Below are 22,084 nucleotides of genomic sequence, written 5' to 3' on the forward strand. Positions count from 1 at the left end.
TCATCAAGGCAAAGGGTGGCTACTTTGAAGAATCTGAAATATAAAATGTATTTTGATTTGTTTAAGACTTTTATGGTTATTTCATAGTTTTGTCTTCACTATTATTCTATAATGTAGAAAATAGTAGAAATAAAGAAAAACCCTTGAACGAGAAGGTGTGTCTGAGCTCATGACTGGAACTGTATATATTTTTTCAAATATCAAAAGCAGGGTACTATATCAGGAACATGGTGCCATTTGGGACGCACGCTTAGACCTACTGTGTCATTAACAAGGAACCAGATTTGCATGTTTCTCAGGCTTTTCCTTTTGTCATTCTGACATGGTGCTAATTGTAGGGGCAAATATTAGCTAGGCTAATGGACAGATGAGTCAGACTCAAACACAAGGGCCTAAATGAAGAATATATGACCACAAGGCGTACATACAGTGGGGAGAACAAGTATTTGATACACTGCCAATTTTTTTAAATCATAGGTACACTTCAACTGTGAGAGACGGAATCTAAAACAAAAATCCAGAAAATCACATTGTATGATTTTTAAGTAATTCATTTGCATTTTATTGTATGACATAAGTATTTGATACATCAGAAAAGCAGAACTTAATATTTGGTACAGAAACCTTTGTTTGCAATTACAGAGATCAAATCAAATTTTATTTGTCACATACACATGGTTAGCAGATGTTAATGCGAGTGTAGCAAAATGTAGTTCTTGACCAGGTTTGCACACACTGCAGTAGGAATTGTGGCCCACTCCTCCATACAGACCTTCTCCAGATCCTTCAGGTTTCAGGGCTGTCGCTGGGCAATACAGACTTTCAGCTCCCTCAAAGATTTTCTATTGGGTTCAGGTCTGGAGACTGGCTAGGACACTCCTTGAGATGCTTCTTACGGAGCCACTCCTTAGTTGCCCTGGCTGTGTGTTTCGGGTCGTTGTCATGCTGGAAGACCCAGCCACGACCCATCTTCAATGCTCATACTGAGGGAAGGAGGTTTTTGGCCAAGATCTCGCGATACATGGCCCCATCCATCCTCCCCTCAATACGGCGTAGTCGTCCTGTCCCTTTTGTAGAAAAGCATCCCCAAAGAATGATGTTTCCACCTCCATGCTTCACTCTTGGGATGGTGTTCTTGGGGTTGTACTCATCCTTCATCTTCCTCCAAACATGGCGAGTGGAGTTTAGACCAAAAAGCTAAATTTTTGTCTCATCAGACCACATGACCTTCTCCCATTCCTCCTCTGGATCATCCAGATGGTCATTGGCAAACTTCAGATGGGCCTGGACATGCGCTGGCTTGAGCAGGGGGACCCTGCGTGTGCCACAGGATTTTAATCCATGACGGCGTAGTGTTTTACTAATGGTTTTCCTTGAGACTGTGGTCCCAACTCTCTTCAGGTCATTGACCAGGTCCTGCCGTGTAGTTCTGGGCTGATCCCTCACCTTCCTCATGATCATTGATGCCCCACAGGTGAGATCTTGCATGGAGTCCCAGACCGCGGGTGATTGACCGTCATCTTGAACTTCTTCCATTTTCTAATAATTGCACCAACAGTTGTTGCCTTCTCACCAAGCTGCTTGCCTATTGTCCTGTAGCCCATCCCAGCCCTGTGCAGGTCTACAATTTGATCCCTGATGTCCTTACACAGCTCTCTGGTCTTGGCCATTGTGGAGAGGTTGGAGTCTGTTTGATTGTGTGTGGACAGGTGTCTTTTATACAGGTAACGAGTTCAAACAGGTGCAGTTAATACAGGTAATGAGTGGAAAACAGGTGGGCTTCTTAAAGAAAAACTAACAGGTCTGTGAGAGCCGGAATTCTTGCTGGTTGGTAGGTGATCAAATACTTATGTCATGCAATAAAATGCAAATTAATTACTTAAAAATCATACAATGTGATTTTCTGGATTTTTGTATTAGATTCCGTCTCACACAGTTGAAGTGTACCTATGATAAAAATTACAGACCTCTACATGCTTTGTAAGTAGGAAAACCTCCAAAATCGGCAGTGTATCAAATACTTGTTCTCCCCACTGTACAAGGAACTGTATTGGGCCTGGACACACATCTTTACTGGTAAACAGACATCACATGCAAAAGGCTCACATTGTTTTTTTTAAGGCTACAATGATTGAAGCCTTTGGATATGGAACCCTAGCTGTGAATGTTTTGAGTGGAGGAGGGGAGGAGAAGAGCTGAGCGGGTAGGAGAGATGATCAGAGAACAGAGGAGAGGAGCAGAGAGGAGATGAAAGCAAAGGAGATTAAATGAGAGGAGAGGAGAGCAGATGAGCAAAGAGGAGAGGAGTGGCGATGAGATGAAATGAGAAGAGAGCAGATGAAACGAGAGGAGAGGAGAGAAAATGAAATGAGAGGAGCGGAGAGGAGATGAAACGAGAGGAGAGGAGAGAAAATTAAATGAGAGGAGCGGAGAGGAGATGAAACGAGAGGAGAGGAGAGAAAATGAAATGAGAGGAGCGGAGGAGATGAAACGAGAGGAGCGGAGAGGAGATGAAACAAGAGAGCAGATGAAATGAGAGGAGCGGATAGGAGATGAAACTATAGGAGAGCAGCTGAAACGAGAGGAGCGGAGAGGAGATGAAACAAGAGGAGAGCAGATGAAACTAGAGGAGAGCAGATGAAACGAGAGGAGCGGACAGGAGATGAAATGAGAGGAGAGCAGATGAAACGAGAGGAGCGGAGAGGAGATGAAACAAGAGGAGAGCAGATGAAACTAGAGGAGAGCAGATGAAACGAGAGGAGCGGAGAGGAGATGAAACGAGAGGAGAGCAGATGAAACGAGAGGAGCGGAGCGGAGATGAAACTAGAGGAGAGCAGATGAAACGAGAGGAGCGGAGAGGAGATGAAACGAGAGGAGAGCAGATGAAACGAGAGGAGCGGAGCGGAGATGAAACGAGAGGAGAGCAGATGAAATGAGAGGAGCGGAGCGGAGAGGAGATGAAACAAGAGGAGAGGAGATGAAACTAGAGGAGAGCAGATGAAACGAGAGGAGTGGAGAGGAGATGAAACTAGAGGAGAGCAGATGAAACTAGAGGAGCGGAGAGGAGATGAAACTAGAGGAGAGGAGAGGAGATGAAACGAGAGGAGAGCAGATGAAAACGAGAGGAGCGGAGAGGAGATGAAACGAGAGGAGAGCAGATGAAACGAGAGGAGCGGAGAGGAGATGAAACGAGAGGAGAGCAGATGAAACTAGAGGAGCGGAGAGGAGATGAAACAAGAGGAGAGGAGAGGAGATGAAACGAGAGGAGAGCAGATGAAACGAGAGGAGCGGAGAGGAGATGAAATGAGAGGAGAGCAGATGAAACGAGAGGAGTGGAGAGGAGATGAAACTAGAGGAGAGCAGATGATACTAGAGGAGCGGAGAGGAGATGAAACAAGAGGAGAGCAGATGAAACGAGAGGAGCGGAGAGGAGATGAAACTAGAGGAGAGCAGATGAAACTAGAGGAGCGGAGAGGAGATGAAACGAGAGGAGAGCAGATGAAACGAGAGGAGCGGAGCGGAGAGGAGATGAGATGAAACAAGAGGAGAGCAGATGAAACTAGAGGAGCGGAGAGGAGATGAAACTAGAGGAGAGCAGATGAAACTAGAGGAGCGGAGAGGAGATGAAACAAGAGGAGAGCAGATGAAACGAGAGGAGTGGAGAGGAGATGAAACTAGAGGAGAGCAGATGAAACTAGAGGAGCGGAGAGGAGATGAAACGAGGGGAGCGGAGAGGAGATGAAACGAGAGGAGAGCAGATGAAACGAGAGGAGCGGAGAGGAGATGAAACGAGAGGAGTGGAGAGGAGATGAAACTAGAGGAGAGCAGATGAAACTAGAGGAGCGGAGAGGAGATGAAACGAGAGGAGAGCAGATGAAACGAGAGGAGCGGAGAGGAGATGAAACGAGAGGAGAGCAGATGAAACGAGAGGAGTGGAGAGGAGATGAAACTAGAGGAGAGCAGATGATACTAGAGGAGCGGAGAGGAGATGAAACAAGAGGAGAGCAGATGAAACGAGAGGAGCGGAGAGGAGATGAAACTAGAGGAGAGCAGATGAAACTAGAGGAGCGGAGAGGAGATGAAACGAGAGGAGAGCAGATGAAACGAGAGGAGCGGAGCGGAGAGGAGATGAGATGAAACAAGAGGAGAGCAGATGAAACTAGAGGAGCGGAGAGGAGATGAAACTAGAGGAGAGCAGATGAAACTAGAGGAGCGGAGAGGAGATGAAACAAGAGGAGAGCAGATGAAACGAGAGGAGTGGAGAGGAGATGAAACTAGAGGAGAGCAGATGAAACTAGAGGAGCGGAGAGGAGATGAAACGAGGGGAGCGGAGAGGAGATGAAACGAGAGGAGAGCAGATGAAACGAGAGGAGCGGAGAGGAGATGAAACGAGAGGAGTGGAGAGGAGATGAAACTAGAGGAGAGCAGATGAAACTAGAGGAGCGGAGAGGAGATGAAACGAGGGGAGCGGAGAGGAGATGAAACGAGAGGAGAGCAGATGAAACGAGAGGAGCGGAGAGGAGATGAAACTAGAGGAGAGCAGATGAAACGAGAGGAGTGGAGAGGAGATGATACTAGGGGAGAGCAGATGAAACTAGAGGAGCGGAGAGGAGATGAAACGAGAGGAGAGCAGATGAAACGAGAGGAGCGGAGCGGAGAGGAGATGAAACAAGAGGAGAGCAGATGAAACTAGAGGAGCGGAGAGGCGATGAAACTAGAGGAGAGCAGATGAAACTAGAGGAGCGGAGAGGAGATGAAACGAGAGGAGAGCAGATGAAACGAGAGGAGCGGAGTGGAGAGGAGATGAAACAAGAGGAGAGCAGATGAAACTAGAGGAGAGCAGATGAAACGAGAGGAGCGGAGAGGAGATGAAACGAGAGGAGCGGAGAGGAGATGAAACGAGAGGAGAGCAGATGAAACGAGAGGAGCGGAGTGGAGAGGAGATGAAACAAGAGGAGAGCAGATGAAACTAGAGGAGCGGAGAGGAGATGAAACTAGAGGAGAGCAGATGAAACTAGAGGAGCGGAGAGGAGATGAAACAAGAGGAGAGCAGATGAAACTAGAGGAGCGGAGAGGAGATGAAACAAGAGGAGAGCAGATGAAACTAGAGGAGCGGAGAGGAGATGAAACTAGAGGAGAGCAGATGAAACTAGAGGAGCGGAGAGGAGATGAAACTAGAGGAGAGCAGATGAAACTAGAGGAGCGGAGAGGAGATGAAACAAGAGGAGAGCAGATGAAACTAGAGGAGCGGAGAGGAGATGAAACTAGAGGAGAGCAGATGAAACTAGAGGAGCGGAGAGGAGATGAAACAAGAGGAGAGCAGATGAAACTAGAGGAGCGGAGAGGAGATGAAACAAGAGGAGAGCAGATGAAACTAGAGGAGCGGAGAGGAGATGAAACAAGAGGAGAGCAGATGAAACTAGAGGAGCGGAGAGGAGATGAAACTAGAGGAGAGCAGATGAAACGAGAGGAGCGGAGAGGAGATGAAACGAGAGGAGCGGAGAGGAGATGAAACTAGAGGAGAGCAGATGAAACGAGAGGAGAGCGGAGAAAAGAGGAGCACTTTAGGGTTCAGGACAGGTATTTATCTTTATTGACATGACACTGCTGCACTTCACAACGCTGCAGAAATGGTAAATCAATGACTGTGTATCACGTCTAACCTTGTCCTGGCGGCAGACGGCCCAGACTTCACTTCCATTAAGTCTCATTGTAGCTGTGTTAAAATGGCTGCCTAATGGAATGTCATGAGTTGTGGGGAAATTTAATAGGCTAGACTCGCAGGGGTATTCAACTCTTACCCTACGAGGTCCGGAGCCTATTGGTTTTCTGTTCTACCTGATAATGAATTGCACCCATCTGGTGTCCCAGGTCTAAATCAGTCCTTGATTAGAGGGGAACAATGAAAAAAATGCAGTGGAACTGGCTTCACGGTTCAGAGTTGAGTTTGAGGGGGCTAGAGGATTAATCAGATTCCACTTATACGATAGATAGATGCCATCCATGAGGTCATATTGTAAGGTGTCTAACTGCTCCAGTATTACAGGTTTTGGTTTTTCCATTTATGTTTTGAGGTTGGACTCTAGTACGTATAGCTCATTAGCACGTAGGTCGCACCAATTGGTTTCACCTCGTTAGTCAGTATGTGTTACACCTGTGCTGGTTGCCATCTCATTAGTGGGAAGGCGTTTCACCTGTGCTGGCCCAGGTGCTATTTAAGAGTGGCTGGCCCAGTGCTCATGTTGTCTGGATAGATGTGGAGAGTTGATACCTTTAGTTGGCGCGCCCTAATCCTTTGTCTGATTTCCTTTTGCTTTCTGTCTAAGTTTGTTGTGTGTTTTTCTTTGCCTAGGCAAATTTAGTGGGTGCTCATGGTGGGTGTCTTTAAGGTCCCAGTTGTTGCTGTGTAACTTTCAGTGAACCCCTCCTAAAACCCCACCTGTTTAGTTTTGGTTGTTGGTCAGTCAGTCTTTGTTAGTTCCTCCGTCTGTTTAAGTGACTTTCTTTTGTTTTCTTGCTGAGGAAAGTAATGTCCAGGATTTAATATTGTGTAAATGTGTTAGTGTCATACAGTGGACCCCATTGTCTATCTGTAGCTGAAGGATGCCATTTTTAATTAATAAATGTTCATAACTGTCTACTCTCCTGAAACGATAGCATGGTATCTTTCACTGTAATAGCTACTGTAAATTGAACAGTGCAGTTAGATTAACAAGAATTTAAGCGTTCTGCCAATATCAGATATGTCTATGTCCTGGGAAATGTTCCCATGCTCATGCTAATCGCATTAGCCTACATTAGATCAACTGTCCCTGTAGAGGTTTTAAAGGGAAGTCCACTCAGTCTTTTGGTGTTTGTTTCGTTAGTCCACTGTTGACAGTGCCAAAAATGTGCATCATACTATGACACATTTCTATATCTTAACTTGTTTGTTTACATGAAAAAAAGCAGACTCATGGTACAAATACCAAAGGCTATTTATGAGTGGAATTTTCCTTTAAGAATGGATGATAGAAGCTACACTTTGAACAGGGCCCAAGTAGCTTGTAAGGAGGCTAGGCTGTGCTCCTAAATTTGCTGAGTGGAAGCGTACCAACTCCGCCAGTGCTATACGGGTTCCTTGGGACATCCCTACTCTAACCTTAATCCTAACCCTAATCGTGACCATATACCTAACCCTAGCCTTAACCATTAACTTAACCATTTTACATTTCAACTTCAATGGGGTAGGGATGTCCCAAGGATCCCTGATAGCACGGCCCATATTAACTCCACCCTGACATCTCCTGAAAACAGACTCCATGTCAGAGGATGTGTTAGGAACAATTCCAGATGGGGGTTAAAAGGACACTGGGCAAGGAAGAGTGCAGGAAAGATCATTGCCGACCCCTCCCACCCCCGTCAATCATGACCAAAACCTCCCGTCACCTGAACAGTTTCTTTCCCTGGGCTGTGCCCCTCACCAATTGGCCATCTGGTACTTAGAGACTAAAAGACTATGCAATCTATGCTGCACACTGCATCAAGCCATCTCTGAACTGTACACAAAATTAGCTGCACTATACTGAATTGCACTCTGTTCATCACTCTGTGGATTTAGATATATTCGTACTGATACTGTGTAATTACACACCCACTGTATATCAACTGTGTACCCACTGTATATCAACTGTGTACCCGCTGTATATCAACCGTGTACCCTCTGTATATCAACCGTATACCCACTGTATATCAACGGTATACCCACTGTATATCAACCGTATACCCACTGTATGTCAACCGTATACCCACTGTATGTCAACGGTATACCCACTGTATATCAACCGTATACCCGCTGTATGTCAACCATATACCCACTGTATATCAACCGTATACCCGCTATACCCGCTGTATATCAACCGTATACCCGCTGTATATCAACCGTATACCCACTGTATATCAACCGTATACCCACTGTATATCAACCGTATACCCGCTGTATATCAACCGTATACCCACTGTATATCAACCGTATACCCACTGTATATCAACCGTATACCCGCTATACCCGCTGTATATCAACCGTATACCCACTATACCCGCTGTATATCAACCGTATACCCGCTATACCCGCTGTATATCAACCGTATACCCGCTATACCCGCTGTATATCAACCGCATACCCCCTGTATATCAACCGTATACCCGCTGTATATCAACCGTATACCCGCTGTATATCAACCGTATACCCACTGTATATCAACCGTATACCCGCTGTATATCAACTGTATTTCTGCTCATTCTCTTAGAGCGCTATGCTCTCTTTACCTAGTTGTAGATAATGTATGTTAACTTTGTTTCAACTGCACTGTTTGTATTCCGTCTCTAAATGTTGTCTAGTACCATATTACCAAGTAATATTCTGAGTATGTGCAAATGTATTTGGCGAATATAGGTGATTCTGATTCTGACACTCCTGGGCTACATCCCAAATGCCACTATATTCCTTTTATAATACATTACATTTGACCGGGGCCTATACGGCTCTGGTCAAGAGGAGTGCACTTTAAAGGGAATAGTGAGCCATTTGGGATGTAGCCCTCTCCACTGCCGTGCACACAGATGGCCACTATGCTATTCTGTTACAAAGAGGTACAAGGCTGCACCTCGGCTTCTCATTAGGTAAGATGTGTTTTTCTACGAATATCACCCGTTTCCATCTGTGGTACTCCTTATAGTTCATGGAAACCATATGCCAATAGATAAAATATATAATTTTGGCTGGTACATGTTTGTAATAGTCACTAAACCAATTTTTCTTCCCTTTGCAGGTTGTAGGATCCCAGACCAACAAAGACACCAGAGAGTCGGAGGTAAGGATTTCTCTTTGTGCTGATATGTGAAATGTTATGTATGAATGGACTACCATAGACCTAGCTAGTGTATGCCTGGCACACAATGATAACAATTTACCACTAAAAGTAACAATCTGGATGTTGATTATGTGAAGTTGAATCGTCACGCAATTGTGAATCTCAAATGTGCTTTGCGCCGTGTTTATTTTCAAACTCTTAATACTGTATCTCACTATAATTGTAACAGACCTTACCCGATCAAATCATGCTTTTGTTGATTTGATCCGATCTGATCCAAAATGGCCACAGGGCTGCTGTTTGCCATATCCATTTGTAGTGTTGGCGATGGCACTATTGTTATGATAGCCTGAGCAGCTCCAGAAGGGTCACACTGGTTTCCTGAGGACTCTTCCTGTTGAGTCAGACCTCACCTGCACTGCTGCATTACAGCTCACCAGGCTCCTCGTCTCCTTGTGTCACGCTCCCCTGCCCTCAACACAAACACACACACGCACGCGCACGCACGGACGGACGGACGGACGGGCGGGCGGGCGGGCGGGCGGGCGGGCGGGCGGGCGGGCGGGCGGGCAGGCAGCTAACCCCTCTCTCCTAAGCAGACAAAAGGATCAGCCAGTCTTTCTGTCACTTCCTGCTGATTGTGAGTGCAGATAAGACAGACAGATCAGAGCAAGATGCTTGGCCTTCTATGGAGCTTATCCAGCAAGGTCTTTCATTGCATCTAGACATGTAGAACCTGTGTCCTTTTTCTACTGTGATCCCAAAAGGGGAATATTTATGCATGTTTTTTGTTTACCTGTAAATAATCTAACCGTACCATTTACTTTGCGGAAGATAGTGTATGGTTTGTAATTATTTAAAAAATCAGGGTTGGGAAGTATCTGATTACATGCAATCTGATAACAAAAAAACTGTGACTGTACTCGGTTACGTTACCAGCTAAAATATTGTAATCAGATTACAGATTTATTATAATACAATATTATTATAATAATTATTATTATTACAGATAACCAGATGACAACTTTTAAATTCAGAAAGGGTGTTTCTGAAATAAACAAACATTATGACACCGTTCTTAGGAGGGAAGAACATGTGATCTCAGGCCCTCCAGGCTCACCACAAAGGAGCAATATAAAAACCGGAAAGGGCTTCCTCCCTGTTTTCACCTGCGTCCCGCATCCCAAATCAGAAGTTTAATTTTTGTTTTGATGCGCACCGTCGAGTGTGAGCACTGCTTTCAGGTGAACAAATGTGTTTCTGAGAATGCTTGAAATTCACTGCAGGGAAGAAAGTGATGATGGTTGTCTAGTATAGAATGGTTTCAATAAACAATCGCAGTTTGTTGAACACAAGACAGGCATCTGCTTTTCAATTATGTCAATACTTACAAAGAACACCGCTCTCTCTCCAGTCCTTTTGAAGCTCAATAGATTTTTGACATCTATTGCTGTGTTTACCTCATCATCCAAGGGTAAACAAAATAATATACTATATATACAAAAGTATGAGGACATCCCTTCAAATGAATGGATTCGGCAATTTCAGCTACACCCGTTTCTGATAGGTGTATAAAATCGAGCACACAGCCATGCAATTTCCAAAAACAAACATTGGCAGTAGAATGGCCTTACTGAAGAGCTTGGTGACTTACAACGTGGCACCGTCATAGGATGCCACTTTTCCATCAAGTCAGTTTGTCAACCTTCTGCCCTGATAGAACTACCCCGGTCAACTGTAAGTGCTGTTATTCTGAAGTGGAAAAACCTAGGAGAAACAACGGCTCAGCCATGAGGTGGTAGGCCACACAAGCTCACAGAACGGGACAGGTGAGTGCTGAAGCGTGAAGCGGGTACAAATGGTCTATCCTCGGTTGCAACACTCACTACAGAGTTCTGATCTGCCTCAGCACAAGAACTGTTGGTCGGGAGCTTCATGAAATGGGTTTCCAACTGGGTTTCCATTTTCCGAGCAGCCCCACACAAGCCTAAGATCACCATGTGCAATGCAAAGCGTCGGCTGGAGTAGTGTAAAGCTCGTCACCATTGGACTCTGGAGCAGTGGAAACGCGTTCTCTGGAGTGGTGAATCACGCTTCACAACTTGGCAGTCCGACAGACGAATCTGGGTTTGGCAGATTCCTGGAAAATGCTACCTGCACGAATGCATAGTGCCAACTGGAAAGTTTGGTGCATGAGGAATAATAATAATAAATAATATGCCATTTAGCAGACGCTTTTATCCAAAGCGACTTCCAGTCATGTGTGCATACATTCTACGTATGGGTGGTCCCGGGAATCGAACCCACTACCCTGGTGTTACAAGCGCCATGCTCTACCAACTGAGCTACAGATCCACCATAATGGTCTGAGGATGTTTTTCAGGCCCCTTAGTTCCAGTGAAGGGAAATCTTAACGCTGCAGCATACAATGACATTCTAGACAATTCTGTGCTTCGGAAAGCCCTTTCCTGTTTCTGTGACAGTGCCCCCGTGCATAAAGCGAGGTCCAAAAAGAAATGGTTTGTCGAGATTGGTGTGGAAGAACTTGACTTCCAGCACAGAGCCCTGATCTCAACCCCATCGATCACCTTTAAGATGAATTGGAATGCCGACTGGGAGCCAGCCCTGATTTTGGAATGAAATGTTCAACAAGCAGGTGTCCGCATACTTTTGGTCATGTAGTGTAGGTAGCAATTTCAGACATTAACATTCTCAAGTTATTTGTTTAGTTTTTCTTCTGTTGTTTATCTCAAAGTGTAATTGGTCAATCTATTTGTTCCTCCTCTGAGAGCTGTATTGATGCAGTGCATTGATCAGATTGATTGGTCATGGATGGAGGAGCCTGCTTTTAAATTGCACATTGTCCTAGTGCTTTCAATAGTTTCTTAGTCTTTTGAGAGCTGTGGACTTAAAGCTTCCTGTTCCTAAAAATTAGTTTGGCTCATTTATGCTTTTGTTTTCCAAATTTAGGATTTTTTTTTTTTTGAAAATAGTTTTTCTTCATATCTATTTGATTGTTTTTGCAAAACATATAAAGTTGAACATTACGTATTAATTTTCTAATTGCATAGCAACATTACACATTTTCTCTCTATATACGAATGTCATATTAATTTGCAGAAACGTTCCTATGAGACAAGCTTGCAGATATTTACTGTTCTGTTCTGTTGCTTTCCATCGTTAAAGCAATGGTGGGAAAAGCTGGAAAAGGGATCCTTGTGTTGGCAAAGTGTGACAGCATGCAATGGCTTAAACACTAATTATATGTACTAGACACGCACACACACACACACACACACACACACACACACACACACACACACACACACACACACACACACACACACACACACACACACACACACACACACACACACACACACACACACACACACACACACACACACACACACACACACACACACACACACACACACACACACACACACACACACACACACACACACACACACACACACACACACACACACACACACACAGACTCTCTCAGACACACAATACTAAGTCATTAAAACAGAAAAACAGGAGGGGAGAGAAAGAAATTCAAGACACATTGAGGATGAGAGGAGAATTCAACAGCTGTCAGAATCCAGCCTCCATCTGTCAGACCAAAGACCAGCCAATCAAAAAGCCTTCAAAGCCAAAGGAGAACCAATTGGATGATTTTTCATATGTATAAAAGGGGGGCGGTGGTGGAGCCCCGTATCTACAGATTTCAGGGTTATTGCTCTCTGCTAAATTTGGAGCTGTTGAGGAGACTGGGCCCCATCTTTCAATACCCCCCCTCTCTGGCTTTCACTTTTCCTGCTCATTTCCCAAATTAATGTGTGACCTGCACAATGGTCCTTATGTGTGAAACGAGTAATTGGCTGGTTTAAAGTCCAATCTTGGGGAAAGGAGCTGTCTGGCGCCCCCCATCCAATCTGGGGGAAAGGAGCTGTCTGGCGCCCCCCATCCAATCTGGGGGAAAGGAGCTGTCTGGCTCCCCCCATCCAATCTGGGGGAAAGGAGCTGTCTGGCGCCCCCCATCCAATCTTGGGGAAAGGAGCTGTCTGGTGCCCCCCATCCAATCTGGGTGAAAGGAGCTGTCTGGCGCCCCCCATCCAATCTGGGGGAAAGAAGCTGTCTGGCGCCCCCCATCCAATCTGGGGGAAAGAAGCTGTCTGGCGCCCCCCATCCAATCTGGGGGAAAGGAGCTGTCTGGCGCCCCCCATCCAATCTGGGGGAAAGAAGCTGTCTGGCGCCCCCATCCAATCTGGGGAAAGTAGCTGTCTGGGGGGAAAGAAGCGCCCCCCCATCCAATCTGGGGGAAAGGAGCTGTCTGGCGCCCCCATCCAATCTTGCCCCCCCATCCAATCTGGGGAAAGGAAGGGGAAAGAAGCTGTCTGGCGCCCCCATCCAATCTGGGGGAAAGTAGCCTGGCCCCCCATCCAATCTGGGGGAAAGAAGCTGATCCAATCTGGGGAAAGAAGCCTGGCTCCCCCCATCCAATCTGGGGAAAGGAGCTGTCCACCATTCAGGCTGTTGTGGGGGAAAGAAGCTTATCAGCCTGAATTTGGGGAAAGGGAGCTGTCTGATCCAATCTGGGGGAAAGAAGCTGACTGCCACCCACCCACCATTCAGGCTGTTGTGTTACAGCCTGAATTTAAAATTGATTAAATTATTGTTTTTTCACCCATCTACACACAATACCCCATAATGACTAAGAGAAAACATGTTTTTAGGATTTTTTGCAAATGTCTTGAATGAAATACAGAAATATCTTATTTCTATAAGTATTCACACCGCTGAGTCAATACTTTGTAGAGGCAGGGATTACAGCGTTCTGGGTATGTTATGCAGGTGAATGAGGACCCAAAAGCGACTTGGCGAAAACAGAGTCTTTAATCCAGTAAAGTAAATATTCAATCATAAAGCACAATTCCACTCGTAATGACGAGAACAGACTGGAGACTCGATCATGAACTGCAGGTTGCCTCGGGAAGGCACTTGACCGTAGCAGACTCAGACACCTGCTCACCATGCAGCATCTGAGGGAAACACGACACGACAGGGCGATACAAAGACACAGCACGGTGAACAATATACAAGGATCCGACAGGACAGAAACGGAAAACAAGGGGAGAAATAGGGACTCTAATCAGGGGAAAAGATAGGGAACAGGTGTGGGAAGACTAAATGATTGATTAGGGGAATAGGAACAGCTGGGAACAGGAACGGAACGATAGAGAGAAGAGAGAGAGGAAGGGAGAGAGAAAAAGGGGAACGAACCTAAAAAGACCAGCAGGGGGAAAACGAACAGAAGGAAAAGCAAAATGACAAAGACAATATAAGACAAAACATGACAGTACCCCCCCACTCACCGAGCGCCTCCTGGCGCACTCGAGGAGGAATCCTGGCGGCAACGGAGGAAATCATCAATCAGTGAACGGTCCAGCACGTCCCGAGACGGAACCCAACTCCTCTCCTCAGGACCGTAACCCTCCCAATCCACTAAGTATTGGTGACCCCGTCCCCGAGAACGCATGTCCATGATCCTACGTACCTTGTAAATAGGTGCGCTCTCGACAAGGACGGGAGGGGGAGAGGGAAGACGAACGGGGGTGCGAAGAAAGGGCTTGACACAGGAGACATGGAAGACAGGATGGACGCGACGAAGATGTCGCGGAAGAAGCAGGGGCCAAATCGCACAGCGACAGGATTGACGACCTGGGAGACACGGAACGGACCAATGAACCGCGGAGTCAACTTACGAGAAGCTGTCGTAAGAGGAATGTTGCTGTGGAAAGCCACACTCTCTGGCCGCAACAATACCTTGGACTCTTAATCCTGTTTATTGGCGGCTCTCACAGTCTGTGCCCTGTAACGGCAAAGTGCAGACCTCACCCTCCTCCAGGTGCGCTCACAACGTTGGACAAACGCTTGAGCGGAGGGAACGCTGGACTCGGCAAGCTGGGATGAGAACAGAGGAGGCTGGTAACCCAGACTACTGTGAAACGGAGATAACCCGGTAGCAGACGAAGGAAGCGAGTTGTGAGCGTATTCTGCCCAGGGGAGCTGTTCTGCTCAAGACGCAGGGTTTCTGAAAGAAAGGCTGCGTAGTATGCGACCAATCGTCTGATTGGCCCTCTCTGCTTGACCGTTAGACTGGGGATGAAACCCGGAAGAGAGACTGACGGACGCACCAATCAAACGACAGAACTCCCTCCAAAACTGTGACGTGAATTATCGGGCCTCTGTCTGAAACGGCGTCTAACGGGAGGCCATGAATTCTGAACACATTCTCGATGATGATTTGTGCCGTCTCCTTAGCGGAAGGAAGTTTAGCGAGGGGAATGAAATGTGCCGCCTTAGAGAACCTATCGACAACCGTAAGAATCACAGTCTTCCCCGCGGACAAAGGCAGACCGGTAATGAAGTCTAGGGCGATGTGAGACCATGGTCGAGAAGGAATGGGGAGCGGTCTGAGACGACCGGCAGGAGGAGAGTTACCTGACTTAGTCTGTGCGCAGTCCGAACAAGCAGCCACGAAACGGCGCGTGTCACGCTCCTGAGTCGGCCACCAAAAGCGCTGGCGAATAGACGCAAGAGTGCCTCGAACACCGGGATGACCAGCTAACTTGGCAGAGTGAGCCCACTGAAGAACAGCCAGACGAGTGGAAACAGGAACGAAAATAATGTTCACACTTGCACACATTTATTAAGCACATTGAAGGTTACTAGGACAAGCGCATTTCATCTTTGACGCAGTGTGCGTGAGTGCTTGCTTAACCTGTCTTTCAATTCCCCAGACTGTCAACCCGACAACACGCCCATAAGGAAGAATCCCCTCGGGATCAGTAGAAGCCACAGAAGAACTAAAAAGACGGGATAAGGCATCAGGCTTGGTGTTCTTGCTACCCGGACGGTAAGAAATCACAAACTCGAAACGAGTTGAAAAACAACGCCCAACGAGCTTGACGAGCATTAAGTCGTTTGGCAGAACGGATGTACTCAAGGTTCTTATGGTCTGTCCAAACGACAAAACAACGTATCGCCCCTCCAACCACTGTCGCCATTCGCCTAGGGCTAAGCGGATGGCGAGCAGTTCATACGGTTACCCACATCATAGTTGCGTTCAGATGGCGACAGGCGATGAGAAAAATAAGCGCAAGGATGAACCTTATCGTCAGACTGGAAGCGCTGGGATAGAATGGCTCCCACGCCTACCTCTGAAGCGCACCAACCTGGGTCCTATATATAGCCACCCACAGCCCCTCAACCTCGACAATGAATTGTCTAGTGACGTCAGGAGTAACGAGGATAGGAGCGGACGTAAAACGTTCTTTTAGAAGATCAAAAGCTCCCTGGGCGGAACCGGACCACTTAAAACACGTCTTGACAGAAGTAAGAGCTGTGAGAGGGCAGCAACTTGACCGAAATTACGAATGAAACGCCGATAGAAATTAGCGAAACCTAGAAAGCGCTGCAACTCGACACGTGACCTTGGAACGGGCCAATCACTGACAGCTTGGACCTTAGCGGAATCCATCTGAATGCTTTCAGCGGAAATAACAGAACCGAGAAAAGTAACGGAGGAGACATGAAAAGAGCACTTCTCAGCCTTCACGTAGAGACAATTCTCTAAAAGGCGCTGTAGAACACGTCGAACGTGCTGAACATGAATCTCGAGTGACGGTGAAAAAATCAGGATATCGTCAAGATAGACAAAAACAAAGATGTTCAGCATGTCTCTCAGAACATCATTAACTAATGCCTGAAAAACAGCTGGCGCATTGGCGAGACCAAACGGCAGAACCCGGTACTCAAAATGCCCTAACGGAGTGTTAAACGCCGTTTTCCACTCGTCCCCCTCTCTGATGCGCACGAGATGGTAAGCGTTACGAAGGTCCAACTTAGTAAAGCACCTGGCTCCCTGCAGAATCTCGAAGGCTGATGACATAAGGGGAAGCGGATAACGATTCTTAACCGTTATGTCATTCAGCCCTCGATAATCCACGCAGGGGCGCAGAGTACCGTCCTTCTTCTTAACAAAAAAACCCCGCCCCGGCCGGAGAGGAAGAAGGCACTATGGTACCGGCGTCAAGAGACACAGACAAATAATCCTCGAGAGCCTTACGTTCGGGAGCCGACAGAGAGTATAGTCTACCCCGAGGAGGAGTGGTCCCCGGAAGGAGATCAATACTACAATCATACGACCGGTGAGGAGGAAGGGAGTTGGCTCGGGACCGACTGAAGACCGTGCGCAGATCATGATATTCCTCCGGCACTCCTGTCAAATCGCCAGGTTCCTCCTGAGAAGTGGGGACAGAAGAAACGGGAGGGATGGCAGACATTAAACACTTCACATGACAAGAAACGTTCCAGGATAGGATAGAATTACTAGACCAATTAATAGAAGGATTATGACATACTAGCCAGGGATGACCCAAAACAACAGGTGTAAAAGGTGAACGAAAAATCAAAAAAGAAATAGTCTCACTGTGGTTACCAGATACTGTGAGGGTTAAAGGTAGTGTCTCAAATCTGATACTGGGAAGATGACTACCATCTAAGGCGAACATGGGCGTAGGCTTGTCTAACTCTCTGAAAGGAATGTCATGTTTCCGAGCCCATGCTTCATCCATGAAACAACCCTCAGCCCCAGAGTCTATCAAGGCACTGCATGTATGCACCCGAACCGGTCCAGCGTAGATGGACCGACAAAGTAGTACAGGATCTAGATGGAGAGACCTGAGTAGTAGCGCTCACCAGTAGCCCTCCGCTTACTGATGAGCTCTGGCTTTTACTGGACATGAATTAACAAAATGTCCAGCAAGTCCGCAATAGAGGCACAGGCGGTTGGTGATCCTCCGTTCCCTCTCCTTAGTCGAGATGCGAATACCTCCCAGCTGCATGGGCTCAGTCTCTGAGCCAGAGGAGGGAGATGGTTGCGATGCGGAGCAGGGAAACACCGTTGACGCGAGCTCTCTTCCACGAGCCTGGTGACGAAGATCTTACCCGTCGTTCTATGCGGATGGCGAGAGCAATCAAAGAGTCCACACTTGAAGGAACCTCCCGGGAGAGAATCTCATCTTTAACCACTGCGTGGAGTCCCTCCAGAAAACGAGCGAGCAGCGCCGGCTTTCCACTCACTAGAGGCAGCAAGAGTGCGAAACTCAATAGAGTAATCCGTTATGGATCGATCACCTTGGCATAGGGAAGCCAGGGCCCTAGAAGCCTCCCTACCAAAAACTGAACGGTCAAAAACCCGAATCATCTCCTCTTTAAAGTTCTGGTAATTGTTAGAGCAATCAGCCCTTGCCTCCCAGATAGCTGTGCCCCACTCTCGAGCCCGGCCAGTAAGGAGTGAAATGACGTAAGCAACCCGAGCTCTCTCTCTGAGTATGTGTTGGGTTGGAGAGAGAACACAATATCACACTGGGTGAGAAAGGAGCGGCACTCCGTGGGCTGCCCGGAGTAGCAAGGTGGGTTATTAACCCTAGGTTCCGGAGGCTCGGCAGGCCAGGAAGTAACAGGTGGCACGAGACGAAGACTCTGGAACTGTCCAGAGAGGCATCGGAAACCTGAGCGGCCAGGTTCTCCACGGCATGGCGAGCAGCAGACAATTCCTGCTCGTGTCTGCCGAGCATGGCTCCTTGGATCTCGACGGCAGTGTTACGAGCGTCTGTAGTCGCTGGGTCCATTCTTTGGTCGGATCCTTCTGTTATGCAGGTGAATGAGGACCCAAAAGCGACTTGGCAAAACAGAGTCTTTAATCCAGTAAAGTAAATATTCAATCATAAAGCACAATTCCACTCGTAATGACGAGAACAGACTGGAGACTCGATCATGAACTGCAGGTTGCCTCGGGAAGGCACTTGACCGTAGCAGACTCAGACACCTGCTCACCACGCAGCATCTGAGGGAAACACGACACGACAGGGCGATACAAAGACACAGCACGGTGAACAATATACAAGGATCCGACAGGACAGAAACGGAAAACAAGGGGAGAAATAGGGACTCGAATCAGGGGAAAAGATAGGGAACAGGTGTGGGAAGACTAAATGATTGATTAGGGGAATAGGAACAGCTGGGAGCAGGAACGGAACGATAGAGAGAAGAGAGAGAGGAAGGGAGAGAGAAAAAGGGGAACGAACCTAAAAAGACCAGCAGGGGGAAAACGAACAGAAGGAAAAGCAAAATGACAAGACAATATAAGACAAAACATGACAGGGTAAGTCCCTAAGAGCATTCCACAGCTGGATTCTGCAACATTTGCCCCTTGTTCTTTTCAAAATTCTTCAAGCTCTGTCAAATTGGTTGTTGATCATTGCTAGACAATCATTTCTAGGTCTTGCCATAGATTTTTAAGTAGATTTAAGTCAAACTGTAACTCTGCCTCTCAGGAACATTCACTGTCTTCTTGGTAAGCAACTCCAGTGTAGATTTGGCCTTGTGCTTTAAGTTATTGTACTGCTGAAAGCAGACTGAGACACTCAGGCTCCCGGGAGGCGCAGCAGTCTAAGGCACTGCATCACAGTGCTAGAGGTGTCACTCCAGGCCCTGGTTAGATTCCAGGCTGTATCACAACAGGCCGTGATTGGGAGTTCCATAGGATGGCACCAAATTGGCCAGGGTTGTCCGGGTTGGGCTGGGGTAGACCGTCATCGCAAATAAGAATTTGTTCTTAACTGACTTGGCTGGTTAAATAAAATAAACAAAACATGTTTGCCTTTGCTTAGATTCATTCAGTTTCTTTTTTATCCTGAAAAACTCCCCAGTCTTTAACAATTACGATCTTACTCATAACCTGATGCAGCCACCACTATGCTTGAAAATATGGAGTGGTAGACAGTAATGTGTTGTCTTGGATTTGCCCCAAACATAACTCTTTGTATTCAGGACAAAAAGTTAATTGCTTTGCCACAGTTTTTGCAGTATTACTGTCATGTTTTGTCTTATATTGTCTTGTCATTTTGCTTTCCCTTCTGTTCGTTTCCCCCTGCTGGTCTTATTAGGTTCGTTCCCTTTTTCTATCCCTCTCTCTCTCCCTCCCTCTCTCTCCTCTCTCTATCGTTCAGTTCCTGCTCCCAGCTGTTCCTATTCCCCTAATCAATCATCTAATCTTTTCACACCTGTTCCGTATCTTGCCCTCTGATTAGAGTCCCTATTTCTCCCCTTGTCTTCCGTTTCTGTCCTGTCGGATCCTTGTATATTGTTCGCCGTGCTGTGTCTTGTTTCCCTCAGATGCTGCGTGTGAGCAGGTGTCTGAGTCTGCTACGGTCGGTGCCTTCCCGAGGCAACCTACAGTTTATGGTCGAGTCTCCAGTCTGTCCTCGTCACTACGAGTGGAATTAGTTTTTTATGTATTGTTTTCTGCTCTGATTTGTCTAGGAGTATTACCTATTTCCTTTACTGAAATAAAGACTCTGTTTTCGCCAAGTCGCTTTTGGGTCCTCATTCACCTGCATAACAATTACTTTAGTGCCTGGTTGCAAACAGCATGCATGTTTGGAATTTTTTTAAATTCTCTTCAGGCTTCCTTCTTTTCACTCTGTCAAGTAGGTTAGTAATTGTGGAGTAACTACAATGTTGTTGACCCATCCTCAGTTTTCTACTATCACAGCCATTAAACTCTGTAACTGTTTTAAAGTCACCAATGGCCTGATGTTGAAATCCCTGAGAGGTTTCCTTCTGTCACCTGGCGCTGCATGGCAAATGGTCCAGGAACAAAGGACAATGCCCAAGGACTAGTCAGCCCTTCCCCCTCTGAGGGGCCAAAATGTGTCTGTGTTACAGGATGATAGAAACCTTAGATGGATAATATATCTGAGGATAACTCTGATTCCCTCTATATGGATGTATTATCTCTGTGGTTACTTGTATCTGGACAGGGTGAACTCTAAATTACTCTCAAAGATGTTCTATGGTCCTCTCAGTAATTCTGTCTTATTTACATTGGTGTCATCCTCCACACAAGCCTTTAAATGCTGTGACACCCTGTGGAAATTGGGCCTGGGAGAGTTTAGGTTACTGTAAACTTGGTATCGTTGTATTGGTCAATGGTGGTTGGTTTTAGGTTGAAAGGTTACACCTTTAAATGTTAGAAATGGAATGAAATGCCTCTGTTGTCTCCTGTTCCCAGCCACGGTGGAAGATTGTATGATCAATTCTCATTTCCTAGGCTTCTCAACCTCTGGCTTAGTAAGCATCTCTTTGTTCATGCTTAGTCCTGTAAGTTAACCTTAGGTTCTATATGCTTGGAATAAAGCCCTGTAGGGCTTGTTAACGCGTTGTACCTTTGAGCCTTGTATGTGAATCCATTCATTGTCCAATGTTAATGAAATATCTGCCTTTGATATAGGCAATTATCATACTAATTCTTGCTAGTCAATGTCAACTCCTTCCCCTAATGCTTGCTTGTGTATTTTAATTATCTGTGTGAAGTCAGAAACATTTTAATAGACTAATTGCTTAGTCTTATTACGAGTCGGATATGAGGTATTTCTAGTATCACATATAGCCTACTGTATACACATGTCAAATATGACTGCCCACTACAACTGTATCTTTGTAGTGACTGGTTGTATTGATGCACCGTCTAAAGTGTCATTAATAACTCCACCATGCTCAATGGGATAGTCAGTGTCAGCTTTTTCTTCTTCTTTTACCAATCTACCAATTGGTGCCCTTCTTTGCGAGGCATTTGAAAACCGCCCAGGTCTCTATGGTTGAATCTGTGTTTGAAATTCACTGCTCAACTGAGGGACCTTATAGTTAATTGTATGTCTGGGGTACAGAGATGAGGTAGTCATTCAAAAATAATGTTCAACACTATTATTGCACACATGCAACTTATTGTGTGACTTGTTAAGCACATTGTTTCCTGAACTTTAGGCTTGCCTTAACAAAGGGATTGAATACTTATTGACTCAAGACATTTCATCTTTGAAATATACATTTGTAAACATTTACAAAGAACATAATTCCACATTGACATTATTGTGTATTGTGTGTAGGCCAGTGACACAACATTTCAATTGAATCTATTTCATATTTAGGCTGTAACACAACAAAATGTGGAAAAAGTCAAGTGGTGTGAATATTTTCAAGGCACTGTACATGCTAATGGCTGAAGTTTTCCAAACCTTTGACTATGTGGCCTAACCACTCTCTGTAGCACTAGTTGAATGCTGGCTGCGTCCCAAATACAGAGAACATTGCAC

Source organism: Oncorhynchus gorbuscha, linkage group LG12 (genome assembly GCF_021184085.1).
Source record: "Oncorhynchus gorbuscha isolate QuinsamMale2020 ecotype Even-year linkage group LG12, OgorEven_v1.0, whole genome shotgun sequence".
NCBI classification, from domain to species: domain Eukaryota; kingdom Metazoa; phylum Chordata; class Actinopteri; order Salmoniformes; family Salmonidae; genus Oncorhynchus; species Oncorhynchus gorbuscha.